Raw genomic sequence first — 6924 nt, 5'->3', positions numbered from 1 at the left:
AATGATTTAATGAATTGCGTGAAAAAGATGCTGACGGCAAGATTCAAAATGAAAGATCTAGAAAAACTCAAATATTTCCTCGGAATCGATTTTCATCAAAACGAAGGAGTCTTAAAAATGATTCAGAAAAGGTACATTTTAAAGGTACTGGAGAGATTTCATATGTTAGACTGTAAACCCAGGTCAACACCGTGTGAGCAAACAGTGATGGTAATCCTGTTGATCCTAAAAGGTACCGTGTGGCAGTTGGTAGTTTGTTCTATCTGATGACATGCACTAGACCAGATCTAAGTTGGAATGTGAGTAAATTATCTCAATATCTGTCTGATCCAAATTAACTACACTGGTCTACAGTGAAACATGTGATGAGACTTAAAAGGTACAAGTGATCATGAACTATGTTACAAGAAAAGTGAAGAGAAACTCAAACTTGTGGCATACAGTGATGCAGATTGGGCATCTGATCTAAATGACAGGCGGAGTATGACAGGTTACTGTTTTAGTCTTGCTCAAAAGAAACCACAGTTGCTTTGTCTACATGTGAAGCAGAGTATATGGCATTGGCTGCAACCACACAGGAAAGCATGTACCTTGTACAGTTGTTGAACAGCATGGAAAATGACTGTCTGTTTGAGCCCGTACAAATCTTTGAAGATAACCAAGGTGCCATCGCTCTGTCAAAGAACCCAGTGTGTCTGGGTTATCACCGGTTATCATTCACGCAAATGGCTGCGTCAACAAGGGAGGAGACAACAGAAACATTTATTTTCTAAAAATAAACTCACATAAACTCAAAAGAATGAAGCACTCATAGGTCTCTGGCATGGTAACGTTATATCTACAAAAAAAGCAAACATGGTTTCAAAAACAACTTATAACGACGTGGAATTTTTAAACTTTAAACATATTTCCCTCTGATCGCGCGCGCGATTGCGCGCCTCCTCGCACAGCAGTCGTCGGTGACGGTTGCTCTCGGCGTGGGCAAGATGAACACACGAAGCTCATCAAGTCTGAAATATTACATACAAAACATTCATTTTAACAATTATCGCTTCAACAGCATCAACATAATTCAACCTTTATTACATATTGCCATTTCATTTCCTTAACTGAATGTATTCTTTACATTCGGGTTGATCGCGAAGATAAATAATGACTTAAAATGTTAATCTGTTGATAGCCCTCTATTAACAGACTTCAAAAAACGTATAAATAAGACATAAAAACCCAATATATTAAAAGTGTCTCTTCAGTTCAATAAAAGAGGCCGTTGAGACTTGAGGCGAAAACCGCAAATACTTCCATTTAAAGCTCTTTTCTGACTTTTTCCGCCTTCAAATAAATCTCAAAATACTCTTATACAAAAACAATTGATAATTACTTAATTTTTTTCTTTACTTACCTTTAACTGTCTTTCACTCGTTTCCATCCGAAGACGCTGAGAAAATGCCGGCTTCTCGCACTGGTGTTGTCCGTGTTCCCATCCCAACACCGATGCATTTTCAATCATATTTCCTGGTGAACTATATGTCGATGACTTTTCAACACATTGGCAATCGCCCGGTAAACCAAATATCAATGCTTAATCAATCATAAAGATAACTATAGATCAATGTTGTTCCAATGTTGTTGCCATCAACATTAATAACGTCAGGTTTCATCGATATGGTAATGGTGATTCAACATTTATTTTGCATTGAAATTTCAATATCAACCATAATGATGATTCAGATGGAAAATCAATATTTATTCAAAGTTGGCTTGCTGTATGGGTATGAGGCTGTTTCAACATTGGCTGCACGAGCGGGTCCCGAGATGGCCATGGCAGAGTGATTCATCCCGTGTGACAATCACACCGAATTTCCACTAAACTTTCAGCCCGTGGTTGGACCCTTCGTTTTCATACGGGCAGGTTTTCCCTTAGAACAAGTGTCCAGGCATGCTGTGGTCTCCACGGATGCCTCTACCACCGGCTGAGGGGCTACTAACAACCTTGCGCAGACCTTCGACACAGATGTGCTGGCACACAGCTGGCCCCGGGGCCTATGAAAGTATGTGTTTCACCCAGTGAGCCTTCTAGCACAAGTATGCGTTTCACCCATTGATCCTTCTAGCACAGACATTGTGCAAAGTCAGGTAGGACGAGGAGTAGGTCTTGTTAGTTGCGCCATATTGGCAGAACCGGACCTGGTTCCCGGGAATGATGCTCCTCGTGACAGAACCTCCTTGGCCCATTCCTCTGAGGAAGGACCTGCTTTCTCAGAGACGGGGCTCCCCATGGCACCTGCGTCCAGACCTCTAGAAACTCCATGTCTGGTCCCTGGGCGGGTCGTGGAGGTTCTAGGTGATCTGCCACAAGCAGTGGTAGACACCATCACTGCAGCTAGAGCCCCCTCTACGAGGCACCTCTATGCTTTTAAGTGGAACCTATTCATTGAGTGGTGCTCTTCTTGCCGAGAAGACCCCGAAGATGTTCAGTCAATTCTGTGCTTTCCTTCTTGCAAGATAGGTTGGAGTTTTTTTTGTCGTTAAACTAGTAAAAGTGGATTCAGACACGCCTAAGTGCACCTGTGCATGCGCTTCAGACCATGCACCCAGATCATTAAAATAGGGCCCTTTGAGGGTTGAGAAAATGCAATTTGTTATTATTATTTGTAAAATCCTCTCATTATATACACCCCTGCTGCTGCACCATTTCCCCCCATACGTGTAAGTGATAGACAGAGGATAAATGTCATAGATTGTCCTTTTAACTGATTTCAAAGAACACAAATTTTAAAGCTTCAGTACAACTTAGAGTTTTGCTAACATGCATTGAGGTATGAAAATATTATTTCTAAATGTTCTCAGAATGTAAAAAATATTAAAATAAAAGTGGGGATATAGTGGATTTCATTTAGCATAACAGTGACTGTAAAATAAGTATTTTATGCACTGTATTGGTGTTTTACCTGTATTTTGAATTACACATTGCATTAGGTTGTGTTTGAAGGGTTAACAGAAATGTTGGTAAAATTACTGGATAATGTGCTGGCAGAAAATTACCAGTACAGTTTCCGTTTTTGGCATATTTTGAGTTAGATATTTTCATTGAGCTGGTTTGTCATGCTGACCTGGCAACCCTGGAACCATCTAAAAAAAGTATAAACTGTAAGGTTTCAAAAACATTAGACTAACACCCAGCTAAAATGTTTTAGGATAGTCATTAGACAGTGGACACTCTTAACAATGGTAAATACTCAGTTTGTATACAGAACTAATTTGATTGCCAGGCAACATGAACTTGAACTTTATATTGTCATATTGAACTGTATTTGGCCGAGTGGTGGGAAAGAACGTTTTACATGAAGATAAAAGATCTACAAACAATAGATACCTTATTCTTCCACTGGAAGTGGAAGTGGACAAACAAGATAAGATGAGAAACACTGTTTGTTTTGTTATCCAGTTTCAGTTGATTCTTGTATCTGAGGTACAGTCACAATATAAATACATATGACTAATGATAACTGAAAATACACATACTTTTTCATTACCTTGAATGCAAATTTGGCTAAAATGTCTGCTAAAGGAATAAAGCAAGAAGTGAGAAATGTTATTTGTTCTGGCCCAAACAGTTCTTGCAGCTTTGATGTTGAATTGCATTGTTGTCACCGTTGCAATATGTTTGGCATGTTGACTGTACAGCTAATACAGATGTTTACAAGAAACTTTTTTGTAATTCTTGCTTTGTTTCTTACACTTGCGATTTTATTTGTCAGAATTACAGAATGATTTATTTATCATGTTTGTGACATTACCTTTTCATTAAATTGACATTATTTTTCACAACTGCTATAGCATTTCACTGTTTTGTGTTACCAAAACAAGTCTGTCTCTTTTCTGTATGGCTTTGAAATGGCTACTCAACACATTGTCTAACAGACCATGGTAAGAAAACGAAAGAAAGAAATAATACAATGTGCTCTTTCTGTCAGGGTTCTGCCCTGGCGGCCTTGTCTGTGTTGTCTTTGTTTAGTGTCTCTTTGTTAGTCTTTTGCTTGAGCACATGGCTGTGGGTGTGTTCGACATCGGCTGCGGCTGTATGCGATGCAACCAATCGGCGAGAGTTGGAGCGTGCAGGCGGGGCGGAACTGCAAACGGAGACGTGAAGTCGGACACTTATGCTTCCCGCAGTGACGCTTGCGCTGTATTTGCATACTTTATCACAGCTGAAGTTAAATAAATGCAATATTTGGTAATACACGGATGTTTCAGAGACATTATTGTCATGTAATACTTCATGTACTGCTTAATACAGGGTGTGTTTGTACAAGAATAAAGTTCAACATATAAGCCTACACTATCAATGAAGTGGGGTCTATGTTTTTAATCAGTTATATTTTGATAAACATGACAATATATCATCGAGACTACATGAAAGGAGGTTTTACTGTTATAAAAAACAGATTTGTGCGCATTAGTGGAGCTGAAGGTTTTAGAATAAACACGAAACACACGTGATCGCTGTCATGCGGTGAATCTGGCCAATCGTGGAACGGCTGTGTCGTCATCAGAGCCCCTGCAGCCTCGAGCAGCTGCTCTGGAGAAACTGCACCGGCTGTGTTAGCCGACTGCTCTCGAAACGCTCTCGTGGCACTTTGTTGACATACGTCACTGTCACGGGGCGTCGGCGCTGCCTCAAGTCGGACAAAATTTCTAACCGGCATGCACTGCTTCAAATCAGCCGCCGATCGGTCTGCGCATCGCTGGGTGAAGTTGAACAAGCCTAACGTTTGTGTGTTCCATGTGTTCCACTTGCTCCGCCTCCTTGTTTGCTGTTACCACGCCCCCTTGTTTATGCTCACCTGATCCTCATGTACTCTGGTCCCTTTATAGTGAGCTCCTTTCCCTCATATCCTTGATGGTTCGTTGCATTCGTTGTGTGCAGTTCCCTTGCTATTTGTCAGTCAGTGCTTAGGTTTCCTAGTCTGATTATATCCTTTTGTTTAATTCTAATTTTTCTTTGTTTCTGAGTTTTTACTCTAGTCTTGTTTTTGTCTTAATTTTTGGTCTAGTCTCCCTATACTTATTTTTTAGGTCTGCCTTGCTTTTGCTTGCTTTACTTTTATTTAGTGTCTCTCTTGTTTCCTGTAAGAGTGCAGTCTTGTTTTATTTTATTTTTGCTTTTTAGTTTCAGTTAGGGATGGGCCGATAAACGATATCATATCGAATCGCGATAAAATTTATGTCGATAGCGATGATAAGCTCTGGACATTTTTACTCTATATAGATTACTCTAACACCCAATCACACAGCAGAAATAAACGTGACAACAGCCAGTCAGAGCCAGTCAGCGTGCAGCTTTTAACTTGCACATCAAAAGTACAGCACGCTCTAATGGCCATGGGCGTCACTAGGCCCATGGGGTCACTAGGGGGGCTTCAGCTTGACATCAAGTGCGAGATATGTAAGTAGCTAAACTAAACATTTCATATTTGACAGCTGCTTCTTTAAGTCAGAAATGTTAAACAAATGACAAAAATATTCAGGCAAATTAATAAACTTTTGTCTAATTTCGCCATTTTGAATTGAAATAGGTCAATGTAATGTCATTTATAATATAATTAACAAACAAGAAATATTAACAAAGCTGTTTTCTTCAGATTAGGCAAAAGATTAATAGTAATGAATGTGTGCATATTGTAAAACAATTTCAGTTTCAGTTTCAGAAAGGAGATTAAATGAAAACTCTGAGTATGTTAACCCTGAAATAAGGGAAACTCTTTTCTGTTTCAGAATGGGAGGTATGTCAAACCTGAAAAAGCAGGGTAAGTCAAGTCCGTTTCTGAAAGAGAGGTAACTTATACTCAGAGTCAGTTACCAGGGTAACTTACTCTGTGAACCTAACCTGGTCAGGAGCAGGTTTTCTTTGGTAAACCCAGAGTTTCTTTCAGTCTCCTCCCCTTTTTAAGGCACCAGCGGTGTTTAAATACTTAATTCATTCATTCAAACGCCACAAATGATTTTCATACTGAGTATTTTGGTCGTATTTCAAGTACAAATATCAAAACATTATAAATTTAATCTAAATCTAAAGTAAGCAAAGTTTACTTAAAACAACTTAAATGATCTGCCACTTGACAAACATACATAGTAAGAAAAGCATTTTTTGCAGTGCAGGAACATTCATTCATTGCTCATATTTCATCATTAGGACACGGTCAAAGTGACAAAAAGGGCATGTTCTTTTATACAGGAAGGATCCTGACATTCACTTGATAAACCTCTAGAAGTAACCTTACACATTTACATTTACACAACCTAATAATTAGAATTTCCTTTAGGATTTCCAGAGGTTGAGTGAGGTTGGATGCATATAGATGACACTCATATTCCCATCATCACACTTTCTGAAAACGGATAACTGTATGGGATGGAAGGATGCTGCCAGATGGTAGTTCGAGATATATGCCATAACCACCACCACAGCTGTTAAATACATTTATTTACAATTTTTATGGTCATCTTTATTTCCTACAAATACTTTATTCTTTTTCCTGTTGGATGTTAATATTCTTCCTCCATCTCCATCAGTAGAAGTCAAATGTTAATGTAATTACCATAATTAATAAATGTAACCGGTGGGATCAGAGAACATTTCATTATGTGAAAAGAGCATAGACACTTTTCACATTTCTGGGTTTCTTTGAAGCTGAAGTCGTCATAGTTGGGTTAACTTTTATAGCGGTGAATGAGAGAATACATTAAATATGTATTTGTGTCCCCATTTGCTCAAATAGCAAAAGAAAAACTCCACAATAGTGATTTCACAACTTTCAAAAAGAGGGAAAAAATAGTGAGATAGATAACGGCAGTGAAAAGAGAGAAAGATATTATTTTTCACCATCACTCCCATAGGTGCTTTATTAGAAACACCCTCAC

This window comes from Gobio gobio, assembly GCF_949357685.1.
Source record: "Gobio gobio genome assembly, chromosome: 7".
Taxonomy (NCBI): domain Eukaryota; kingdom Metazoa; phylum Chordata; class Actinopteri; order Cypriniformes; family Gobionidae; genus Gobio; species Gobio gobio.
The sequence above is the reverse complement of the archived record's forward strand: the minus strand, read 5'-3'. Positions refer to the sequence as shown.